Source organism: Aythya ferina (assembly GCF_964211825.1).
Source record: "Aythya ferina genome assembly, chromosome: 14".
NCBI lineage: Eukaryota > Metazoa > Chordata > Aves > Anseriformes > Anatidae > Aythya > Aythya ferina.
The window spans coordinates 6,357,633-6,383,645 of record NC_140312.1 but is presented as its reverse complement, the minus strand read 5'-3'; the positions used below and the strand labels follow the sequence as shown (position 1 = coordinate 6,383,645).

At 44.9% G+C, this 26,013-nt stretch overlaps 1 long non-coding RNA gene across 1 annotated transcript in view; it reads right to left on the bottom strand.

The window, feature by feature from the left end:
- LOC311444474 overlaps window positions 1-26,013 on the bottom strand; it is a 151,245-nt gene that overhangs the window by 14,595 nt on the left and 110,637 nt on the right. The window contains exon 3 of the long non-coding RNA XR_014697895.1: window positions 5,618-5,695. This is a non-coding gene — a long non-coding RNA (uncharacterized lncRNA). The remainder of the gene's footprint in view (window positions 1-5,617; window positions 5,696-26,013) is intronic.

Below are 26,013 nucleotides of genomic sequence, written 5' to 3'. Positions count from 1 at the left end.
TGCCGTGTTCAGCCAGCGCGGGTAGAGTCCACAGAACATTAAGCTGGTTTTACTACCTCACCGCGCGGAGATGTTCAAAAGGAGGTGGATCACTGCCAGCCTGGCTGCTACCTCTAATGCAAAGAGCTAGGACAGTGAGCAGGGTCTTTCAGAGGGAATTAAATGTTTTGCAGCTCTCAGTGCCTGAATTCAGTCCTAAGCAAGGGCGAGAAATCCTATGTGTAGGAAGATACAAGAGAAAAGAATTCATCTCTACGCACCCAATCAGAATTTCAGTGGCATGAAGGTTTTGTGTCACTTGAAAGTATTTCCATTTCTGGCCCTTTAGTCTCTTTTTTTCTACTGATAAGGGGAAAATTTTCCATGCACACATACAGATATTAAGCCACTTACAGAAGGATTGTCTTTATGGGAGGCCTACCTAATGAGACCATGATCTATGATCCCTCGTGAATAACTCTGGTAGGCGTAAGGACAGCACACATACTAATTAACCTATAACACTGCCATTAAAAAATCATGCCATGGGTTAATAAACTGACTAGCGTAGTTATTTTTCCTTTCATAAATTATATTTTCCTATAGCTCAATTATGTGTTTTCAACTACTGTTCTTTCCCCAGTTCCAAGACGGTGTCTTTTCCAAAAAAAGACACCTTTTAAGCAAGAAAAGGATTACCTGAAAAATAGCAGACAAGTGGTAAAAGCAGGTGAGCTTCCACTCAGCTCAAACTCCAACTCAGTCCTTGTTGGGCAGGTATACTGATGGAAATGGGATTTTTTTCTGCATCACACAGTCATTTTTTCACAGCAAAATATACTCAAATGGGTGCAGTGGTAGCAGGCACCATGCTACTGAGCAATAGGTTATCGTGCTTACTGCAAAACAACCTGTTGTGTCTCTGTTTACAAGGGGAGCTGCCGCTCTTTTGTTCAGATGCATTTTGGTAAGGTTGGTGCTGACATCTTGTTTGGGAAGAGACCAAAAAAAGCCATCCCTGTGCTGCTGGGGAGGAGAGAGGATGCTGCAGGACTTGATTCACCTCCCTTTTCCTGGAGCTGTTCCTAAAAATCCTCTGCAGACACCCCTTAGAAACAGGGTTAAGGAACCAGCCCTCCATTTGCACCTCACAAACACACAGCATCCCCCCACCCCGGACCCTTTCCATCTTCCTTTCCACCTGAAGAAAGGCAGCTTGCAGAGGCTCAGACTAAGACTAACTGCTGAACACATGCTTGCTGAAAGGGGGAGATAATCTTGCATATTAGGCTGGGAAAATCTGCAGAAGACAGACTCCAGGATGAAAAGTTTTGCAGCAAAATTATGTAAAGGACCAGACTGAACCAGAGCCCCTCTTTGACAGCACAGTCACGCTACACAGACCAAGCCCCTTAGCCACTGTTTGCAATGAGTGACCTTCTGCCTTTCCATCACCTGATGAGTGACAAGATCATCAGCCACATGGCATGCTGGGGAAATGATGATGGTAGAATTAATGATCCCCTACTCATTTTGCTGCACATCCCTGCCTATTGCACTGCCTTTACCCCAGCAACTGAGAACCACGGCTGGGCTCCATGGGCATGGGACAGAGCCTCAAAATTTCAGCCTCTTTGCTGTAAGCAATCAGGGCAGACACAGACTGAATGCATAAAACAGGAGATAGCAAGGCAACAAGGGAGGACTTGGGAGAACATCAGGTAGTGCCAGGCTGTGAGCAGAGACGGATGGCATGGCATTTCCCCACGTCAGGCTTTTGGTCCCAGCAGGTTAGGTACAGCCGCCCTGCCAGATGCAAGCATCCAGCTCGGAGGGATTCAAATTAAGGTCAGAAGGGATAAAGCAACGGTGAGCAAGTGAGTGCGTTGTTCCTGGCTCACAGTCATGCCCAGATGCGTGTTCATCATTTATGAGGATAATTAAAATACATCATTTGCATGCCTATGTATGCACATACGTGCACACACACAATTTACATCTCTGGAAAATAATACAACTGTATGAGCAATTTATTTCTCTGCCTCTGTAGCAGCTATCTAGATCTTAAACTTAGAAAACGGGGAACGAAGATGGGAAGGGAAAGATCACACCTTTCTCTGTTTAACCTTGCTGGGAGAGAAGGGAAAGCTGCTCACAGCCCTTCAGCCCTGACCAGGGACTTGACAGCACGCTATTTATGCAGTTTCACTTTTGCAAGGACCAGGGCCTTGCAGTGCCTGTGATTAAAATTGGGCCCAGGAGGGGTGGGTTTGCCCCCTATCGCCATCACTCAGCAGATTAATTAGCCATAACTCTCAGCTCTACAAAGCAACCGCCGCCCAGCTCGGCAGCAGCAAATTCTGAAGCCATCCCCGAGCACAGTGCCAGCTGTGCCCAGCTCTTGTCCAACAACCATGAAGGTCCTACGTGCCAGAGCTCCCTCCCTCCTCCTCCTGGGCAACATAGCTCTGCTCCATGACAGACACACATCCTGCTCTGCGTGCTCTCTGTGGAAGCTGACAAATGTCCTTGTCTAAAACCTGAGCCACATAAAAAAGTTTGTTTTCACAGTGGCACTCCGAAGCTTTGAGCAGAACCAGCAGGTAGATATACAAGGGATGGGACTGAGCTGGCCACAGTCAGCAAGATAGCTTTGGCTCTGTGGCACATTGACAGAATCCTATTCTTCAGTTTCACATTCACTTTGTGTACCTCTCCCAAGGTATGAACACATTTTGTCATAGACCCAAAACACAGCTAGAAGCAGAGAAAGGTTTCTGAGCACTGCTCTGCGCACCACCCTTGTACAAGATATTTTGGCTAGCCTCTAATATCATGTTAGTGCCTGTCCATGGATACACAAGCACACTGAAGGGAGGACTGAATGCTTTTGTTCAGCTTAGATTTGTGATGCTTAGGCATTTGTGTATTCCCAGCCAGAAAAAGCTAAGCCCATCAGTTATGTCCTCGCTATTCTCATCATGCCACCTAATTTACACTGGCCTTCCAGCCGGAGCACTGCTCTGAATTGTCACAAACAGGCAGCTCTCCATTACGCGGCTCAGTGGAGTGAGGGGCAGAGACATCTGTGTGCACGGGCTTGGTGTTATTCAGCACAGGATCCCCAGGCCTAATTAGCTTGAACACTGCACTGAATCCTGGCTGACTCTCCTGCAGCCCTGCTTTCCAGTTCATAAACCTTTCCAGAGCACCAAGAAACACAAAGCAGCACTGCGGTCCTCTGCTCACCCCTGGCATTACCTGTCCCTGTCTGTGCTTCTTCCCAGTGCTGCTCCAGAGGCTGCTGCCTCCATTTCAGCCATGCCCAATGCATCCCCAGCTGGCCCAGAGTTGGTCCATCCCTCAGCCCAACAGCCCACCTATATTGTCTGCCTCCACACCCTCAGTTCTGGGAAGCTGGGCGAGGAAGAAGCTGGGATGAACCAGAAAATGTCCCACAGGCTTTAGTAATTCAGTGTCCCACTGCTAATTATCTTAATTATGTGTTCTCCATTAGGGACTTGACCAAGAGTGCCTGTGAGCTGAGAAACAGGCATCTTTAAGATGCCTGGGGATCATCATCACTTTGGTCTACTTCAGGATTTGGTCCTCATGCAAAGTAGTCAGCAATTAGTGCAGATGTATTTTAAGTCTGTTTATAAACGTCTTGCAGCTGCGCTGAGCAGGAGCTGGGCACAAATAGCAAGCAAGAAAAATCTGCTTGGGCTCTTTGCTGATGTGACTGGCTCTGGGCAGAGCCAGCCTTGATTTTCCTGCTCCCAAAGACATTTTCCTGCTCCCAAAGACTGATCACGTCTTTAATCTGTGAAAGCTGGGTATGGAGTGGGAGGGGGAGACGGACAATCCTGACCCTTGAATCCTCGAATTACTCAGACATCATGACTGGCCCAGTCTGTTGGTGGGATCTGCTGAGGCTGGCCAGAAACTCTCTCAGAGTTCAAGTGGTCATTAATTTGTCAGCATTCCCACAGGGGATTTCATCAGGGCTAAGACTAATGCAGAGTTAAGATCATCTTCAGAGAAGCGACAAAACAAGGAACCTGGTGACATTTCAATCCTGCCTCCTTCTACCAGGGACCTTCTGCTAAACATCAGATCCCAGAGCTGCCTGCCGAGACCTCAGATATTATCAATAAGTCTTTCCACTGCTTGTCGCTGTGACGTATTTATCACCGGTGGTAAATCAGCACAGTACCTGCTGGCTAGAGATGCTGCCCCCAGCTCCTCAGCCTCAGAGCTCCTTCCCCAGGAACACCACCAGGCCCCAGGTGCTGTCACCAGAGCATCCTCCCTCCTCTCTGCTGCACCAGCCCAAGAAATGCTTTGACAAGACACAAATCTCAAAAGAAGAGGCAGAGGGCACAGCCTGGGTTGTTAGTACAGCATCCATATGAGTGAAGAAGAAAAATCTGTATCCATGCTGACATTTTTCTTGGCTTGTTTTGCTGGCTTCCTGCTTCGGCATCCCTCAGCTTGCTGGTCATGACCAGCTGGTACCCGGGAGCAGGACCTGACTCGGCACCCCCCAGCCCTTGTTGCCATCCCCAGCTCCTGCTGCCATCCCCAGCCCCACTGACTTGGGACCACACTCAGAGCTGTGTGAGCTGAGTCGTGCGAGGCCCCATTAGCATCTCCCGAAACGGTGCAGATGGACAAGGTGACTTCAGCAATAAAGATAGTTTGAAACCACAAAAAAGCAGCGAGAACAAAATGAAGCCCCTGCAGTGCTGCTGCCATTAGGGAAGCACCAGCACACAAACAGAGGAGCGCATGGAAATGTTTGCTCTGGTCGGGAAATGAGGTACGTTCACAATGCAGCAGGAGCCGGATGCAAAATAATTCAGGCTGCAACTCTGAAGTGTGTCTTTTAACCAGTGCTGGATGCTTGATTCTACCACTTACAGTAAAAGGAGGTAACAAAAGGGGCCATTTCCCTGTCCTCATTGTAAAAGTGCTGCGGAATCAGGACTGACTATTACAGGCAACTCTGCTTAAAGACATGGTTAACTGCTGCACTGAAGTAATAATCCTGCCGCTAAATCCAGAATTTAAATGCCTCAAGGGCTTAAGGGCTGTCAGGAGTTAGAATTCATTTCCAGAGGTTTTATTTAGTTGCAGCAGCAATTTTACCTGAGGGTGACAATAAATTTGAGAAATACAGGACTAATAATTTAACAGAACTGGCTGCGGTATTTTCTTAAAGTCGCACAAACACTCACACAAAAGCTTGATGAAATGAGTTCTGCACATTGCACGCTTGCAGGTTTCATTTGAATGAAAATGATTAATGGGAACACAGAGCAAAAACACAGCACAGCAACAAAACAAATCAGCTCTGCCTCCTAAAGGTCAGAGCAAACCTGCCTCCGGATTTGGAAATCATCTCCTAGGACAACATCAGGCATTTGCTTCGGCATCTGCCTCGTGCCTCTCCCGGCTTCCCAACACCCCAGGCGAGTGGCTGGAGCTGTAATGAAACGTGCTTAGCCAGAGTTGTGGGACATGATCGGAAACAGCAATTTATACCACTGGCTCTCTAATTTCAAAGTATAACTTTTGACTGTCTGCATATTAACTGTTATTTGCAACAAAAAAATCAGAGATCTTTTACTCATACCTCATTTCAGATCAGATGATGCTTTCCTTCAGGAAGAGCTGGGGACTTGGCACTGCATGCAGGTAGGATTTCCATCACCTGTAAGAAAAGAAAAACAAGAACACAAGAGCTCATGGGATGCTCTTGCCCCATTGCCTTGGTTCCAGGTGTGAGCAGAGCAAACAGCCCTCCTGCCCCCATCCTGTGCCAGATGACAACCCTGGGGACACCTCTCTGCAGAAGTCCCCAAACTGCTGTTTCAGGGAGAGAAAACAGTGAATGGGGCAAAGGAAGTGAATCAAACATCCCAATTGTGAGGTTGTCTTAACAGAAAACCAACAGGATTTAAAGCCACAGATATCTCCCCTCACCTTCTCCACTGTTGTAATTGAGAAATATGTTTTTGTTTTTCTTTTCCCCCCCATTAATAATTGGGATGGCACAGATGGTGAAGGCTGTGTTTAATGAAATATATCCATTCTATTAACCCATGTCACCAGGGATTCGTCAATGCAAGAAGAATCATCTTTTGCTGCTGTGACAGGTTCCCTCTGCCCAAGCCTGCACACCTGGGCCAGGGCTGGGATGCTCCGGGCAGGATCAGGAGACGTAGGTTGGGCCTGATGAGCCTCGCTCAGCTACCATTTCTGCTGCTCCAGAAACTTTGTTTCTTTCTATTTCTCTTTTCTTTCCTTTTTGAGCTGATTGCCTGGTTTAGGACAGTGTGCTGGACTCTGTGCTCTCTCCCCTGCTGCCAACAGCACGTGTGAAAAGTAAGAGTGGGCCATGTGATAATTGCAAAAGGAAAAGGCTGTGGCTTTCAGTCAACAGGGTGCCACAGTGAAGGGAATCAGGCCCCACTGCTACCAAATTTTTTGGGGGTAAGCCCCATCTGAGCCTCAGCTTCATCTGTAGTGGTGCACAATTCCTAGTGCTCTGCAAACATCCAGCATATGGTTCAAGAACCACCCATCAATCAGTACAGCTTCCTAAAGTAAAGCATGACATTTTATTTCAAATCTTTGTCTGAAACAAAGTTTGGGACCTTTAGAGGGGGTGTACAACATTTAGGGAAAAAAACAAACAAACAAACAAACAAACAAACAAAAAAAAACATATTCATATTGTTTAAAAAAAAAAAGAGGAAAAAATTATTATTTTTTTTTTTGTCCAACTACACAAGTAATAACTTCTTTACTTATTTACCATGACAAACAGAGGCAAAAAGATACAAAGGCTGAGAATTAGATCAGGTGAATTTGGAGTGAGTATTTTTATGCATGTAAATCATTTATTCCTAACCTTGTTCCCGATATTGCAAGAGCAAAGACTCCTCAGAGTTACGACAGGAATGGCTTCAGCTAAAGGAAATTCATTAAATGCCAGCTGGATGTATTTTAACAGTTTAAAATCAAACCATTTCAGATTTTTCACTCCCAAGTGGTAAATCACTACATTTGCCAAAATGAATTAGTTTGGTGTTTGTTTGTTGCTGTTTTTGTTTTGTTTTTTAAAGTAAGAAAAGAAAAAATTAAAAAGACTTTGGGTTGGAAGGGAGATTAATTTTTCTGTGTTCTATTTTGGGGGATAAAAAGGAAAAGAGAAATGAAGCAGAAGGGAAGGAGAAGAGAGGGATTCGTTTCAGCGAGAAAACCACAAATCTGTCTGGGATTCATTGAAGTTTTCATTTCTTTCTTTTTTTTTTTTTTTTTCCTCAGATCAAGAAGAAGAGAAAGCACTCAGCTGCTTCCCACGCTCAGTTGCGGTGTGTTATTGATCTCCACAGCACAGTGAGGAAAACAAAATGCTTTGACACGAAATATCTATTCTCCTCAACAATGCATTTTTTTTTTCTCATTTGGGGAAAAAAAAAAAAAAAGAAAACAACAACAAAAAACTAGATGTTTATCAGTCTCTTTGGGGATGAGGAAATCCCTCTGACAGTGATTCATTCAGAAATCAGATTTACACAGCCGGAGGAACCACGGCCCGTGACACCTCCCAGCCGCCCGACAGCCCAGGCTGAACGTGGCACACACGATGATGACATGTAGCATGAAGCTCCCCCGGGGAACGTGCCAGTCAATCCATGCACGCGTGAGGGAGCACCCGATGTGCCCTCTGCCACTCAACAACCCCAGCAAACTTCAGTGCCTGCGGTGTTCTAGTCCCCTGCTGCAGCAGCGGCTGGCAGTCCTGCCACAGTGGGAGGGCAGCCCCCCCCCAGCCTCAAACAGGAACAGATATCTCTTAGATTCCCCAAAACACCTCCCAGTTTCCCCCCAAAATCTCTCAGGTTCCCCCAAATGCCTCCTAGGTTCCCCAAAACATCTCCCAGGTTCCCCCAAACACATCTTTCAGATGTTCTTGGTCACCTTGGGTTATGACCCAACTTGACTGTGTTCTTTCTCTTTCTGTTGTACAGGAGAGCAATGACTCCTTTGGCATCCTTTGAGCTATGTCATGGGCACATCCACCTCCCAGCACTTATTACCACCTCTGGAACCAGTCTCTCCCTGATGACATCACAGACACATTTTCTGGTGTTTGTGACTGCTCCCACAATGTCTTGGTTGGAGCAAAACAGTGTCCAGGTCCAAGTAGCATAAGTGAAACTCCTGCTAGGCTTTCATAACGAATATTAAGTTACCAGCCAGTAGAAATTCCTAACTTCTCTCAATTCTCCAGACCTTACTTAACAACATTAATCAGCCAAGACCAGTCAAATCTTCCCATTTTGGCTGGATTTACTCTCTTCTCTTTAGTTACAATGCAGTTCTTGCAGAAATGTCAGTATCTCACCATATGTGAAAATCAGTATTTTACGAACAAAATGTACTAACATAAGAGTCAAACAGGTTACTGACTGCAAAAAAAAAATGGCCAGGTTCACTCATCTCTGTTGATGGCAGAAGTTTCAGGGAAGCATCCTACCTCCTGCCATGAACTGTTCAGGCCTGAGAGCAGCCCTGGATCTGAACTCTCTTTGGGCTTTAAGATCCTCTGATCTAGCTCTAGATCTGATGGTCTGGAAGGCACAGCTCATCCTCTCCAGGATGTTTCAGCTGCTGAATTGAATCATTTGATGATTTCATAGTGTGCTCAACTGGGATGCCACAGGTTGGCTGTGCTAACCTAACTGCTGGCTGACTATTGCAGCTGGCTAACAATAGGGCTTGAGATAAAAGGATGAAGTTGCAGCTCTAAAGTGAAGGCATGCTAGATTTAAAAAACAAAAAAAAAAAAAAAAAAAACAAAAAAAAACAACTTGCAGCCTTTCCAAAATAGATGCCAGGATGAAAGCAGCTTGTCATCCACTTGCCCTCATCAAATCAGGAAGGCTGGTGGGCAGGTGGAGATGCCTCTTTGCCCAGGATGCTTGGTTTTGGCCAGAGCAAAGGAACTGGTTCTGCATTTGTATCCCCCTCGTAACAGCTCAGAGAAAGGGATGCTTTCTGACAGCTTGACCACCTCTCACACTCACAAGCTGGCTGCCTTGTCATTGGCAGAGTCCTCGAGCAGACCCAGCTGCCCAGACAGAGCTGGCTCATGCTTCGAAATGTGGCAGGAGGCCAGAGCAGCACAGAGATGTGCTGGCTTTTCCCTGCATAATCCCTTAACAAGGAATCCTGATGTTCTTGGGCACAGCTTTCATTCCCCAGGTCCTGCACACCATCCAGCAGTGGCTCTGATTGTCTCCGAGACTCCCCTTAGCACAGAAACAACCAACTTTTTTTCTTTATTCCCCTCTTGAACAAATGAGAAACACTGTTAAACAGAAGCTTGACTGGACTGGAGTGGCAACAAGGTGAATTCTGTGCTTGCTAGCCTAACACCTAGCCCTGTTAGTTTTTGTGCCTTTGCTTCAGCCATCTAAATCAGGCATCTGCAACAGCTCCAAGAGGCTGTGAGCCTTATCAAAGGTGCTTACCCATTTGGCATTAGGGATGGACAGAAGTTAATACTCTCATTTCTTTTCTAGCCATATCTGCTTTGACCCAGACAGGGAGCCCAGGTCATCTCCAGATGGTACTTTCTGCCCAGATATATTTCACATCCCCTTCTCCTAGGATGCCTGAGTTTAACAAGAGCCACATGTGATCACTCACTAATCCCCTTCAGATGCAACAAATGGTTTAGCACAGCAGTTTAACCAAGAAATCTTCACTAACCATCCTCACCTTGAATGGCATGGACAGGGCAACTGCAGTTTAATGGCGTGAACTGCAAGAGGTTTGACAAGCCGCTCTGCCCTGTAGCCTCCACCATCTCCCCATCTCTGTGAATGTTGGTTCACGATGGACTTTGGGAAAAAATAAGCAGTAAAAGCAACTAATTTTGCAGGCAAAATGGTGCTTTCAGCTTGCCACAGAGAGTCTGCAGTATCAAAACACAATTAAGTAGTTGCACATCGACAGACTTTCCTAATTGCTGCAAGGAGCAATTCAATTACGCTTTCGACATTGAAATGAGTCATTATCAGTCTATAGGGGAAAATTCTGTTTTTGGGGTCGTGTTTTTTATAGCATGTGCTATCTTCTTCCCAAAAGTTAGCTATTTTACTGCTGACAGTTCATTTTGGATGGATTCTTCCCTTTAGGAACTAAATTGAGTAGTTGCTAGCTCTAGGAAAAAGGTTCTGTTGTAGATCAGAAAAGCCCAAAGCCCTGCTCTCCTTTTTGGTGTAATGAGAACAGGAATTTAAGGTCCCTTCTGCCTTGTGAAATCCTACTGCTTCATAATTAGATGACAAGTAATCATAATTCTATTCTCAATTCAGTGTAATTCTAGTCTATGTAGAACCCTAATCACAATCAGGCTAATACCCCTGTTCAAACCAGTGACAGCTTGTTTTCAAGAAAGAAGTAATTCCTGTTATGAAAGCAACTGGGATGAAAAGCAGCAAAGATATTTTCAAGATATTATGAATTACAGATGCCAGAAGAGTTAAAATACTGATTGCATCCTAGGAATTGAAGCAACAGTTTGGGTCTAGTTGGGTGAATGAAAATGGTTGAGAGCTACAGGAAGACTTGAACCTTTCTCACAGTGAGTTTCTTATTGTTCCACAGTGATTTGAAAGCAAGATGACTGCAGAGCCGTGAGATTCAGCAGCACTGAATAAGTCCTGTTTTGAGAGCTCTGGGTTAAACAGCCCTGATTTAGATGTTCATGCCTGCACAGTAGTTCAGCAGAGATAGCAGGTTGCAGTAGCCGCTTGGTAATTGACCTATGGTGATTTAAAACCTTAATTTGCTTCCATGCTTCCCAATTTAAAGTAGTGTGTGCACTTGGGCATAACTGTCTTAAGAGGTCTGAGCAATATTTTAGCCCAGACTCCTTAGAAAACAAGGTTTAACTGAGCATGCACTCTATTGCTCCTAATAACTCCTAAATGCAATGGCCATTTTCAGCCAAATTTGATGCATGGCTCAGTCTTGATGCTTATAACGTCTTCATGGGTTTTGTAGAGAGCCAGAGCCAAACTCTACTCATACTTATTGAAAGCAGGTGTTGGTTGAGCGCTGTGGGAAGCCATGGCTTGAGACTGTCTCTCCTGTGGTGAGCACATCACAGGGAAACAGCCAGAAGAGGATAGCTGGGTCCTAGATGAGAAAGGGAAGACAAATCTAGGCTATATCAGTCTCTCTCTTTGTAGAAAGTCTTGTTTTGAAATAGCCATGTTATAGCCATGGCTTCTGTGACATTTCTCTTACATACAGCCATTGATGCAGGAACAAAATACCATTCCCTACCAGAGAGCCCAGCAAGCAGAGGGTGAAGCAGATCTGCCTAGGGCAAGAGGCACCGCACGCCGCAGAGCACTGAGTGGCACCTCCAGACAGGTAACAAGACTCCCTGGGTGATTTGTAGGCTCTGAACAGCAAATTTGTCACTGAGCTCCACTGAATTTTCCTTGGCCTGCACCTTCACTGAGCTGATTTATTGAATGTGCCAATAAGCGAAGCGGGCAGGGGGCCCGCTCCAAAGTCCAAAACCTGGATTTCCTATCAGTTTGCTCTCCCATCTGCCTTCAGCTCTCAGAGTTCCTTCTTAAAACAAGTTCAGGTTTTGGCTGGCTTTCAATGGCAAAACGCTGCTGGAAGTGAGCACCACTGCTTTATCTGCATGGGTTAAACTGCAGATGCTCATTTTCACAGACTGCACACTTAACAGCTGAGTTAAACTCCCAGGAGTTAAGAGGCAGCTTGGTCAAGCACATGGGGAAGAGCTAGAGCCTCCTGTTGTCTGTTAAAAAAAAAATTATGAGCTAATCATGTGCACCTTTGGGCCAATGGTTCCTTGCTTAGAAAATAAGGCCAGTCACAGTGTGCTCTGATCACAGAACAGAAAGCATTCCAGAAGAGGGGTGCTGCTTTTTCATTACTGGTATTCCTTAAATCAAAATTCAAGCATTAACACAAAACCAACTAAATTAAAAAAGAAAATTTCCATGGACATACAAAAAATATAATATATCCCTTCTTAGACAGGCTGATATAGTCCCAGTCCCAGTGACATGCAGAGGAATTAATGAGAAATGCCAAGAACTCTCCAGAACTGTTACATTTTTGAAACCAGGCTGTGTTATCTGCAACTGTGAGATACTGTGAAGCTTGCATCCATCCCACTGGGGCCATGCTTCATGGTGGCAGGATCCCACCAAGACCGGCAGGACTTATCTCCTGGGCACGAGGCCCAGGGCTAGGGAGGGAAGGGGTAACAGTTAAAAAGATGTCTGGAGTTTACAGAAATAGATTTTCTCCCTGGAATAAAACATGACTTTGAATGAATGTTTTATTCCATTGCACATAATGAATGGCAGTGAATGTGATTTGGGGACCTGTCAGAGCGGGGAGCACAGACAGAGTACATGCACTGCAGACAGGATTAATGAGGTTGTTTAACTGAAACACAGGGAATTGAGATCACTGTTAATTTTAATCCCCTTTTCTCTTTCTTCTTCTTTTTTTTTTTTTTCTTTTTCTTTTCATGATTGCCTTCTTGCATGGCTGATAAAACAAGGCCGTCAAAATATTTATCAGAAACTCTCGCAGGAACCAATCCATATGCAGCAGCATAGAAGGCAAAGTGGCATCCACTGCGCAGCGTTTCCAGCAGATTTAGCAACAAGCTCAGCTTGCAGCCCAGCAAACCCCACTATTTGCTTCCAAAAGTAGTGGAAAAGAGTCGCCAGGAAATAAAGGACAGAGCTCTAACCCAGGAGCTGCTTGAATTGCTCTGATGTGCGGCAGCATCACTTTTCCGAGGAGCTTTTTCCTGTTTTCCATGTATGAATTAATATTGGGTGTCAGGGTTATGGAAAACTGTCATTCTTGTGTGGATCAGAGCAGCTCCCTCCCCTGTGCTCAGGAGACAACATACTGTACAGCTTGTAAAGCATGGGGAGTAAGGGTAGTGTCTGGTGCATTATCTCCTTTCTGGCTGCTGAAGGCATTTTTAGAAGGGGTTTTGCTCCAGTTCTATTAACTGCTTCAATCTGCAGAGAGCATTCTTGTTGGTAGACTGGTTTCCTCCTTTAGGAGGAACACACTCCCCTTTGCCAGCTAAATGTTCCCTCTATGAGGCTTGGGGAGAGTCTGGTGTGAATGCAGTCATGTGTGGTTCCACCTGGTTAATTTGAGCTACAAAGAAGCTTATCCTGCCAAAGGAGCACTGTGGTGCTATTAAAAGAGCAGAACAGCAACAGGGCATCTTCTCCAGCTAATTGTTTCGTCAACCTGGAGAGCGACAACTGCTTGCTAAATAAGGCGCTTCTGTTCTGCCTTGCAATTGTGCTCCGCTGTCTGCCAAGAAAAGCTCTGCCACTGGAGGCTTCTCCAAGCCTCCAGAAACATTGCCTTTGGTTTCAGTCCAGAAAGACAAAAAGCAAAACCAAAAGCTGCAAACCAGAAGAAGAGAGAAAAACCCTACGGAGGTTTACCACCTTCTCACCTACGTGGAAACCACAGAACTACTAACCAAGAAGAAAAAGAATGAATGAAACTTATTTGTTGCACCTGCTTCAGAAAATATTAATGCTCAGCTAAAGAACAGCCACTTGAGAGTTTCCTCAAAAAGTTTATGTTTTCAGTTGCTTTTGGAAAAGCAATCAAATTTGCATATTTTAACCAAAATATTGAAAATGCTTCTTTCTTTCATTTTACAAACCAGGAAACTGAATTAATCAAGCCAGTCCTATAATAGGATTTGAGAAGAAACAAACAGCTATTTAGAACTAGTTATTGCTCTTCATAATGAACTGAACTGGCAAATACTTTTTTACTTTTAACTCTTCCTGAGTTATCCAGGAATCAAACACAATGTAAGCACCTATTGATTAAAACACATGCTCGTGTATGTTGATTTCCTTTGCCTCAGGCTCCATTCGTTTGCAATTTTAAGCATTAACAGTACAACAATTTTGCACTCAAAAGACAGATTTTTTTCACTAGTAAGGTTCTTCCTCAACACACTTCCTTTTAGTTTTGGCATGTCCATTTTTGTGCTGCCTTTAAACTCTGTATCTACACAAAGTTTATATCTGTCTGTACACCGTCTTTGTCCCTGGTGACCAGACAGTGAGCCCAGGCCAAACACTTCTGGGTGTTAATTTTGGCATCAGTGGTATTGGTCTGTTGTCAACAGTAAAGGTACTTTAAGTTATACAAATGGCTCCAAATCTGTGATCTTAAACTTCTGGAGGAAGCCAGTCGATAAAGTTAAAGACCTCCTTGTAGGACGCAAGAGTGAAGGAATAGACATTTCTCACTCCTGAAAATAATAATAATAAAAAAAAAATAATTGTGGAGAGAGATCACGGCTACCTCTGAACCAGCCAGCCTACTTCCCAGTAAGCCCAGGGGACACCCAAGAGAGATGTATGCAATTTCCAGATACAGCCTGGACAGCATGCCTAGCACCTACATGCCAAGCCAAGCCTAGCTGCCCCATGAGCTGTGTGCATGGGACAAGCCAGTCACGACAAGGAATTTCTCTAGTTCCAGTTATGATTGACAAGAAAAGGAATAAGAAGATAGAAGCTGAAAAGCTGTGTGCAGTAACCTTTCCCTTTGTCAGAAATGTCAAACCAATTCCTAACAGCTCACTTTAAAATGCATTTTATGTCCTCTTTTTGACATCTTTCCCACCTCCCCAGTGTTGCCAAAAGATACAAATTCACCCTGACAGCCAGAAGGGGAAGGGAAAACAAGGAAGAAAAAAAAAAAAAAATAGGAAAAACAAATCTCTACTTTTTATAACCATCATAGAGGACAACAAAATTTGGTATAATACACTTATTGACAAATCAAGCATGAACCACCTTCTCCATGAAAAAAAATAGCACTAATCAGGCAGAAACAAGGTTACTTATCCTAGCAGGACACAATTTGTATTGTCCTATTTCCCCGCTAAACACTTATGACACTTCATAACATAACAATATCAGGCTCGTTTTCTTAGATTTTTATTGTCTGTCTCCCCTCACAAAACTCCTCCATTCCTTTTCTCCATCGTGTTGTATTACAGAATCCTACGCTTTTGCATCAGGAAAGCTGTGCAGCTGAACCAAGACACATCTCACACAAAGACAAAAAGAAGAAAAACAACAACAACCAAAGCCACATGCCACACTACAAAGACAAAAGGAAGAGGTTTTAAAAACTCTTACATCTGCATTCTGTGATTTTATAGGTGTATTTCCTTAAAAAATAGATGTCTGGTCTCATTAACCATCCAGGCTTCCACCACCCTCAGCAAAGACAGAATGGGCAAGTCAGGAGAATGATTCACTTCCAATACCTTCTTTATGCAGCTATTTTGGGATGGAGTAAATCATTCTTTGAAAATTAGCCAATTAATATAATAGCCTAGGTATCCAACTCCTATAGAACTGCAGGGTAGGATGTGTGTCATGGCACATGGAAAGACAGGTCCAAAGATCAACGGCTAGTAATAGTCATTGGTGACATTTATTTGGCTTTAAACCTCTGGGAAGGAACAGACTCAGGGAGAGAAAACACTTGTTCAAGTTCACTGAGAAGGTCAGTAGAACTGCTCAGGTCTCTCAAGTGCACTCCAATGTCCTGAATAAAACATGTTCATTTATCATGCAGGGGACAAGTTTTAGGAAATGACAGCCCAAATACCACTTTAAAGAAAAAAAAATAATAAAAAAAGCATGACCTTACATTGGCACATGTTGTGAGCAGAAACACAACAGTTCCCCCAAGATCCCAAGAGCATCTGGAGTAGGAAAACACAATCCTGCAAGTTTCCAATAGCTGCCCGCTTTAACAAAAACGCTAGGCATAGGACCATATCGATGACTGTACTACCTAAGCAATCCTAAAAGTAAACGCACTGCAGTCTAACTAGAACTGGGGCAAAAACTGTGGGGAACAGAAGCACCTCACACTGCACCAAAATAATGCTGGCTCTAGGCTAAGTGATGCGAGGTATTTTGCCATTTGCAGCTGTACTGAGGACAGCAGCCAGTGTTAAAAAATGCCCCTTATATTGTCAGTGTAGAAAAGCCCGCACAGACCTGAAGAATGTTTTTTATCTGTATGTCATCACGTCCCTTTGTACTTTCTTTCAGCTGTAGCCACTTGCTTAGAAAAAGAAGTAACTGCCAGCTGAATCAGTGCTTCCGCTCCTCCAGACACTTCATAACCCCAAACCTCAGCTCTTCTCACTTATTTCTTGTGTTTACCCAACAGATCATGGCAAAAAGGGACAAGAGAAAGGAGTTTATAATAGGAAAATAATCAATACTGACATGCCATCACTGTCTGCAAGGCAATCATTAGCAGCTCAGGAGAGACCTCGGGGACCTCTGTTTGCTCGATGTGTGATTGCCTCCTGCCGAGAACTAAAGCTGCTATGAAAGGCTTCAGCAGGTGCCTTTTCCTCCTCCACTCCTGCTCCAGCCCAGGGAATTCAGTGCAAGTCAGGCAGCTAAATTACACCTCTGGGTTATTATCTGCCGTATTAATTACTGTGTTCTCCCTAATTATCCTCCTCTCTTAACACACTCCGTTGGTTTGCAGAAAGAATGCAAGGTTGGCAAACAGTGGCATTTAAAAAAGATTGGGCCAGAGGCTCAACTGCTATAAAGCAGCACAGCAGGTTTATGGAAAGGTCAGTTTATGCTGGTGCTGGAGTTTGCCCACTTGTTTTATGAGGGTGTGAGCTGAGTTTCAGCTAGGCTGACATGCCCTGGCCAGCTGGCTTGACTGGAGACCAACTGTTTGGATCAGTTGTTCTCTCATCTACATCATGACCTTGTGCAAAGTACTATTCCCTAGCACATCTCTAACGTGACTTTCTGACCTACAACTAAAAAAAAAAAAAAAAAAAAAAAAAAAAAAAAAAAAAAAAATCAAACAAAAAAATCATAACACATTATCAACATCCAGAGTCAAAACATTTCTTTTGTCTCCTGTTCCATCCTGTGTGAACTGTAGGCAGACTTGGGTGACCCAGGGACACTCATAATTTGGCTGTCTGTTCTGTTCTTCAAACAACCAGTCTGTGGTGGACTTGCACTCGGTTCACTGGCATATGGAAAATCACATTTGCAACATGAAACAATTCAGTCATACCTTTGGTGGACAAACGCCTCACTGTCCCCCAGCAGGCACACTGCTTGGCTGCAGCTTCTGAGCAAGGTACAAGCCCAGCTCACCAGACTCAAACCACTGCAGGTGTGGTTGACAAGGACGTCTGCTCGGGAGCCTGACAGCTTGCTGTTGGAGCCATTACTTGGAGCACTGGCAGATTTGCTACCTTGGGAGATGACAAACGTAACCCATATAAAGGTACATACACCTCCATCATACAGGTCTGATCCTGAAAGAGCAAGAATAGTCAGATAAAGCATATTAAAAAGGAGCAAATTCTACAATCTGGAGTGCACCCTCTGGGGCTATATTCTGTCAGCATATTCCATTATATGCACATGTGTTCATAACCTCAGACTTGCACCTCTAGCTGTGGACTATTTTTTTCCATGCCCCTCAGAATGTGTGTGTCTCTTTTTTTCTTACTTGATACCTGAACAAATAATGTCTAACTGGCACTCTGTCCTGCAGAAGACATGCCATAAAAACTGACAGTACTAAAGGCAGAGATGGACACTGCAAATGTCACACAGCTTTCTAGCCAGAGCTGGCTAAAACTCTATTAGTCCTCTTGTCAGCCACAGGATACGACGTACTCCCTGCAAATATCACCAGACTACTGTGCTCATCTGCCTGCACAGCTCACAGCTTTCAGCAGAGGCTTCTGAAGCACCCAGAAAATACAGATCCAGGCAGATGAGATATATCTTCTAGTGGATAGAAAGAAGCAACAGACATCCCATCTTAACACACTGCTCTCCAGCACAGAGAGAAATCCAGTCTGCTGAGGTCAGTGCCAGCTCTGTGTATATTGTTTAAGTCCCTCTTAGGCCTCTAGCTGTCACACAGGCCACATGCTGTTGGAAATGTTTATCCTGAGAGAAGATCCATGTTTTTCAAGAACAAATAGTAACTGATGAATTTTCAACACACTCTCTACAACATATAGCCAGGGCAAAATGAGTCACAACCCTGATCTAGGTTTGCAAAGTGTGGGCACCAAATAAGGCAGATTTGCCCTTTTCCAGCTATTTCCCACTCCTTCACTCCAAGGATAGATCCACAGCTCTGGAGAAGGAGAGGCAGAGACATGCATGTGTAGGGACAGACCCACAGAAGGAAGAAAAAGTGCCTCTAACATCAAACTCTGAGCCCTTCCCTGCACATGTGACCCTTTATTTACTCCATTTGCCATCTCCAGCATAAGCTGGTGACACCAGAGCCAGAACTGCATGCCTTTGTAGAGGACAAAGGGATTTACCTCTCTTTTGGATACAGGAGTTTTGCTCCAGCCATATCATGGCTGGAAGCACCCAGCCGAGAGCTGAGAGCAGCCATATCCATAAGAAAAAGCCAAGGCATAGTTAGATCAGTCATGTTATAGTACTGAAGAAGCCATCTCTGCATTAATTCATTAGTGGCAATAAGAAATTTGCCCAACAATGCAACAAAAAAGAAACTGTAACATAAATAAAACACCACTGTTCCAGCCAGCAAAGCCCCTTCCTTGTAAGGCCCTTCTTCAATGGCTCTGAGCAATCCCTCAAAAAGTAGCACAATCTTTCACCAGGAGCTCTGCATCACAAAGGTGACCTTCTCCATGATGCTGCAAAATATTCAGGGTGTAAAATGTGACACAAGATTACGTCCTGATTCCTACCCACACAGGCCATTTTTAGGTAGTTCCACAACCCATTTCAGTCAAAGGAAATCTTAGCAGCAAGCTCTCAATCAAGACCAGAGTTAATTTGAGTTCCCAAGGCCTCCCTAGTTTGGCTTTTTGTCCAGAGGAAAGTGTGCAGTACAGTGTTTGTGCTGATGAATGGGTTGGCATTAGAGTAACAAGGTGCAGGAGATCCAAAGCCGTGCTGCTGTGAATATACATGAGTCACCATCTCTACGTGTGCCAAGCGTGCTTCCAAACCAAGCTGCAGTTTGCCCTTGGTTGTTCAGCTGGGCAAAGGCAAGTGTGCAGAACTTCATTTTTTCAGTGATTCAACACACTGACATAACAGGAATCTCTGTCTCGATCTGCTTACTGGGAAACATCAAACAAAGAAGGCTGTTGTGTGTTTGCATTTTATTAATAGTTTACAACTTGAATTTTTCTGCTCTTTTGTTCCTGCTTATCTCAGAGAAAACTACACATATATATATATGGTTGCCAAACAGATTTCTTGCAGGAAAGAAGAAAAGTATGAATAATGGCTTCTGAAGTATAGATAATTAGCAGATCAAATAACCCCAAAGACTGGAGAATTTTTTCATCATCTGCAGATATTCGCTTTTGCTATTTTTCTAAATAAATTATGTGTACCCTCCAGGTACATTTCTTTTCCTAGTTCATATAACAAAAATGAAGGTGTCTACTGTGGGGGCAGGGTGGATATTTATTTTTTTTTACTTTAATTTACTGTTTCTGACAGTGAGAAAATGACAGCTCTGGCTGTAGTTAGGAGTCATGCAGGCAGCTGCTGTACAACCTTCCTGACCATAGCACCTCTACCTTGTCATCTCCACTCCTACAAAGGGATGCTGTGCAATTTAGTCTAGTAATGCCAAGGTAAAGTTCGCCAGCATCAGCAGGACACTCAGTGGACACACAGTGAAAATTGGGGGCCCATTACTCTCTGGGTGCAAATGGCTGCAGCTCTCCCTTAGGATTCCAAGTCAAATACCAACATTTTTATTTTATTTTTAATATTTCCTTACTTCTTATTTATTTACTGTGCTTCTCAGTATATCCATAACAAAGGAACATGCAAACCTCCAATAGCATGAAACCAAAGCACTTTGCTTTTCATCCAATACAGGACAAGGCTAGGACACAGGAGAGGGTCCTTTCCTCTCCCCAAACAGCAGTTTATCCACCACTAGAGTCAACTCATCGCCAGCCCACGGCTGATATACACTCGGAAAGACATGTGTAGCTTTATCCATCCATTCCCAGAGATAAATGAATACGTAAAAGAATGGCTGCCCCACCGAGGTGTTCAGCTGCTGATTTGTGGAAGCAGTCAGGGAATGAGGCTTTAAAAATGGGTAGGACTCTGGTGCAACCCAGGATCTCACAAGAGCAGAATTTTCATAGCAAATTTCTTATCAAAAAGTAGAAAGCCAAAGCTCTGTATTCTACTAAAATCCCAAGAAAAATGATGCAACTGTTACTTATTATAAATAAATCTGATAAAGTGTTACAAAGCTTGAGCCCTTCAAATCTTCTTTTTCCCCCTTAATGAAACACTGTCATCTTAGAAGCAAAATAAAAGTCTTCCTTTAGTGACAGTAATTTAATAGCAGGGACTTTAATTAATTTCATCTCCACATCACTGCTCTGTTTTATTTAAACTCCCATCCTGCAGCCACCGGGGTGCTCAAGCATCTGCAAAGCTGGTGAGGGCCCTGGATGGCAGCCAAGGGGAGGTTTGGTGCTGGTGGCAGATGGCAGAGTCACAGGGACATGACAGAACCAGCTCTAAGCTACTTTGTGCAGGTAGCAGTAGTGGTTCACCAAGAGGAGCATGGTGCTGAGCCCAGGAAAAGCAAGATAAATTGCAACCATCCATACTTAGCTCAGGAAATGGGATGACCATAGGCCTTTGCTATCACTAATGAAATTATGGCTATTGCAAGTAGTCTTTAAGTACTCAGACAACCTAAAGCCATCCATTCTTCATCTTTGTTGATGAAAGTTTGCAATGGTGATTCACCAGGGACCCAGAATGGTCATTGTTATGTGTGTGAATGATGATGGCTTCCCTCCTTAGAAATCTCCTCACCAGACTACAATGATGAACTGAATAAATGCAGCCAATGCACATGGCACACAGAATCCCATGCCCAGAACTACAAAAGAAAGGTTTGACATGACCCAGAGACCTCGCTAAATCCTTAGCTACAGCCTGCTGAGGCCTGAAAAAATATAATTCAATGTCAAGGAAAGATGTCGGCAAGCACTGTCAGGGAGACGTCTCTATCAGTAGACGCATAGAAAATCGAATTGATCTTTCATTACCCTATGCAATTAACCTATGTAAATATGTGCTAATGACCACTTCCCTAGCAATTCACTTCCTTCGCTCATCAAGCCACAAGAAGCTATGAGCAGACACCGTCCACAAGAGCACCTCTTTGGTGACCAGACCCCTCCAGCCTGGGAGGAAAATGCAGGGAGCTGGTGACAGTGACACCATGGAGATGACAGCCATCCTACCTCTCTCTGCAGGTGGTTTTTGAAAGGTGCTTCTCAGCTACTTGCTCATGCTGTGAGAGACTTCTCATGGCCATCGCAGCCCCTGCTGTTGCTGTTAACCATCTTTATTGTTCTGAAGCAGGGGTTGGTTGGTTGCCCGCCCATGCACTGCAATGTTAAAATAAGAACAGGCGAGTTCTGCTGTGGACGAGTCTGTTCTCCCTCCTCCTTGCTAAGTAAGCCCAAGCAGATGGTGCGTGAGGAAGAAGGCAGCAGCAACGGTGCCTAAAAGGCAGCCCAGAGGATTCCCAGCTGGTGATCCCAGAAATAGGAAACCACGTTGGTCTGCCTTCACTTCACTTCTATCTCACTGCTGATGCCCCGCTGTTCCTGCTCCCCCAGAGAACAGAGGCTGTGTCTTAACGTCCACACATCCCAGGACACCAATTGACCTGTTTGGTCTTCTAAAAAGGTACATCAGATCTCAGCAGTGCAGCTCATGAAGTTCACACCAGGGCATTAGCCCCTCTCCCAACAGACTCAGATTCTTCATATGTCCTTTAGAGACTCTTCCAACAATACTGCAAAAATCAAAGGAGCTTTATCTGACCACACACTCCAGTCCACTTTTGGGAAGGTCCTGCAGTTGCTTATAAAGCACCACATCAATCCTGCCCTCTGTACAAGAAGTTATACTGTGCCCAGTTCCTACATAGACACCAGCAGGGCCACAAGGATATGAATTAGACAATAAACAGGACCTCTCTCTCCATCCAACAGCACAGTTTAATTTTTAGGTAGCCCTGCATGGAGCCGGGAGTCAGACTCAATGATACATGAACAAAAGCTGATCGGAGCAGGACCTGCCCCCGATTTCCCTCCCCTCCTTGGTGATTTCCCCTGGGGGAGCCCCTGAGGAACCACTGCTGGCTGCTGGGAGCACCACACATGGGGCATAAAAGGACTGAGGTGCCCACCTTGTCACCAAGAGGCCGACAAACAAGCACCTCACCCACCTGCATGGCTGCCGGGCTCCGTCTCCAAAGGCTCAGCACCCTAACAGGGCACCCCCAACACCCGTGAATGAGCCCTGTTTTTACATGCTGCCTGTTGCCTTCAAGAGCTTGGAGCCCTCTTGAAACTGAGTATAAGAATTGGAGTTGTCACCTCCTTCTGCCTGGTGCTCATCACCAAAATAATGATAGCAGCAACCTCTCGACACGAGCTGCTATTCTCGTGGTAGCTGCTCACACTTCCAACACCGCCTGGGTGCAGTCTCGGAAAGACAAATCACATCCTCGGGGTTCTTTGCCATTAGAAAGTAAACTTAATTAGTTTACTGTGTAGATATAAATGGAAGACATGGCTGCTGGAGAACTGAAACACCCACACACTCTCTGCAGACAAATCCAGAGCTGCTGCATGCTGCTGTCCCTACAAACACACATCATGGACCAGTCATACACCCCAGCACCAGGAGCTGTAACGTTTTTATGTTCTGTCAATAATTCTCTCCAGAAGCACAGCAAGGCTGGCATAGCCCAAGGCTATAGCCACCAGTTTTTACGAGCATAATAAGCAGAGTTTATTCCTACACCACAGACACAAACATTTCTAGGATCCCAGCCACGTACAGAGGGCACCTTAGACACCAGCAGCTGTCTCCAGCTCCATCTGACCCCCTGAAAAAGGAGGCATGGAAAATGCTATTCCAGCAGGCATTAATGCGGGTTAATTAAACCTCAACTGCTCGGCAGGGGCAGAGTGAATCGAGAAGCGGTGCTTCTACAGGCTGCCCAGTGCACCGATCCCACTGCGGCGTGATCATTAATGGTTCTCATACCAGCCTCAGGGCTCATTTGCTTGACAAGAGCAAAGCAGTAATTTTACCGTTGAACACTTGCAAAAACGATGCCCTGACTGTTATCAGAAGTGACAGGCAAGTTATGTGAGCAGTTAACTGAAGGTTACTTTTTAGGGCCAAACCTCTGAATAGATCAGACAGCCGCTGGTTCATGCATGGGAGGAAGAGTGGAAAGAAAACATAAAGAGAAAAAAAAAAAGGAGGGAGGAAGGAAACCTAAGAGGGGAAAAGGAAATAATAGAAAAGAGATGGACTTGGTCTCCATGAATCAGTGCTCTGGGGGATAGGAGGAGGAAGACCATCAAGTACATCAGCCGCCTGCGTTCACCAGGGAGCCCTGGCTGTGCCAGTTGGTCAGCAGCTGCAGCAGGTCGGTGATGCAGCTGGCACAGCAGGAAGCAGCTGAGGTTACAGCACTGGCAGGAGAAGCACCCTTCAGTCTGTACCTCCCACCAAGCTTGGGGCTTCTGCTTTCTTCCACATCTCTCAAGTGAAAACCTCTAGAGAAACCTTTCCAGGTCCAAAATGCTTCATTTATGCTGTGGACACTTTGTAGAGGAACAAAATCAGCCATCAAGTGAAGGTTCCTGGGCACCCTCCAATTCAAGATTTTTAGGAAAAAAAAAACGGAGTCTCTGAGACTCAAAAAATGCTTAAAGAAAAGCTTTTCAGTTTTGACAATGTTTCTCGAAAAAAAAAAAATCCAATTTGAATTGCTGAATTGTCCTAAATATTTGTGTGGTTTTTTAACCTTAAAATATACTAGCCTAGAAAAATGAAAGCTGAAAGAAGAGATAGTATAATTCTACAATTCAAATGAAGCCTTCATTTAAAAATAATAAAGTTTTTGTTTGCTCTTATCCAAAAGCAATGTGGAATCATGATTTTATTTCTGAAAGAAAAAAAAATGGATGGAGTCATTCTCCCAGTAAAACTTTTTATATGTTTCACCTGATGGCAAATGTGAGAAAAGGCAAGAAAATTGAACTCTCGACCTGTGACCTGACTCGTTACCAGGCTTGGTGGAGCCTGCCTGGCTCACAAAGTCACATCCCCATCACCTGCAGGCTGAGGGAGCAGAGAAGTCTCGTCCCTGCCCTGTGTGTGTGTGACCGAAGGGTTCGGCTGCTGACAGCCGCTCCTGCTCTGGCTGCTGGCTGATGGACTGCTCTGCTGGGCTCCTTTAAGGCAGCAAAGCACAAGGCCAGTGGTTCTCTGAATTTTGCAGAGAATAAGATTGATGGGTGGGAGTGGGCGAAGGGGATTTCCCGCGATTGAGACCTAGAAGAATTAAGCTTGTAGACTCCAAAGGTAGAACAAGGGGTTTTCTTGCAGTTAATGACAATGGTCTTAGAAACAATCAGGGTCACAATTTATATAAATACTTTCATTTATGATCAGCAGAAGGGGATAGAAAAGAAATAAACTGCTCCTGTCTCTGCTTCCCTCCCACACCAGCTGCCAGCAGCAGAGGACATTTGGTGTTACACCAGTGGGGTGACTGCCCCTGGCTGCTACCTTGTGGGTGCACCTGGGGACACCCAGAGCCCAGCACAGCCCAGGACCACGTCCTGCCAGCCTGTGCTGTGCCGGAGAGGCACCGAGACAGCTTGCCGAGATTAAAACCTCCTGTTATTTATCGCCAGATATGCTCCATTCTGGGTCTGTCAGCCTGGACAGGGCCATAAATACTCACAGGGCTCAGGCTGAGTGAGTCTCTTGGGTTTTGGATGATGGTATTGCAGCTGGGAGCTTCTTTGTCTGAACTCCCCCTCTCCCTCCATCCCTCCTTTTCACCCTACTCCCCACCTTTTCTGATCTTCACTTTCCCAGGAAAGGTCAGCATTTTACTACACCGTTATATGTGTGGAGCACACCTCGGCTGCTATAAGAAGGCTCGATGCAGGCAAGGACTAAACCTCACAGCGAGCACCGGTTGGCTTTCTGATCACATCCCGGGCTGGCTGTCAGGCTGCAAAGGCAACAGGATTTATTGCACTGAAACACAGCAGCAACAGAAGCCCGTGAGGAGCCTACGGAGCTTCATGTACAGGAATAAAAATTTCAGGGCCGCTTGGAGATATGAAATATTTCTTAATTACTTTCTGCTCCAGTACAGCTTGAGAATTTTTCTGCTGTTTTTGTTCTTGGGGCTTTTTTGGTGGTTTTGACTGCCCAATTTTTTTATTTTTTATTTTTATTTTTATTTTTTTTATGTAACTGGTAGCAAACCAGTATTATGCCAGCTTCCACACTGTGTCTCATAAAGGGGCTATCTGTGGCTTTGCTGGGAGATTGGCTGCTCACAGAGGATGCTGGCACCGAGAAGGTGACAGCCTCCGCCAGCACGGGATCATTTACCTCCTGCTGAAACACATTAAAATCTCCTCTCCTGAGACATTTCTCCATAATGGGTTTGTGGAGAGGTGCATTATTGTAATGTTTGCTCACAAGAAGCCTGAACTGGCTCCTTCCATTGATCCCTTCCTGCCCTGCCAGACCAGGCAGTAATGCCCCTTTTGCTCAGTAACATTTGTCCCTTGAACTGATTTCTAAGGCACAATTTTCCCAGCCATCCTTAAAGCTTCATCTTGCTCCTCTCCTCTTCCTCCTGCTCAGTGTCTGCCCGTCAAATAAATGTGTTGTTTTTAACTGCCAAGAGACTGAGCCCCATTCCTCCCACCATTTCCCATCCTCAGACACTGCCCCTTGCAGCCAGGCCTGCAACAGCAAA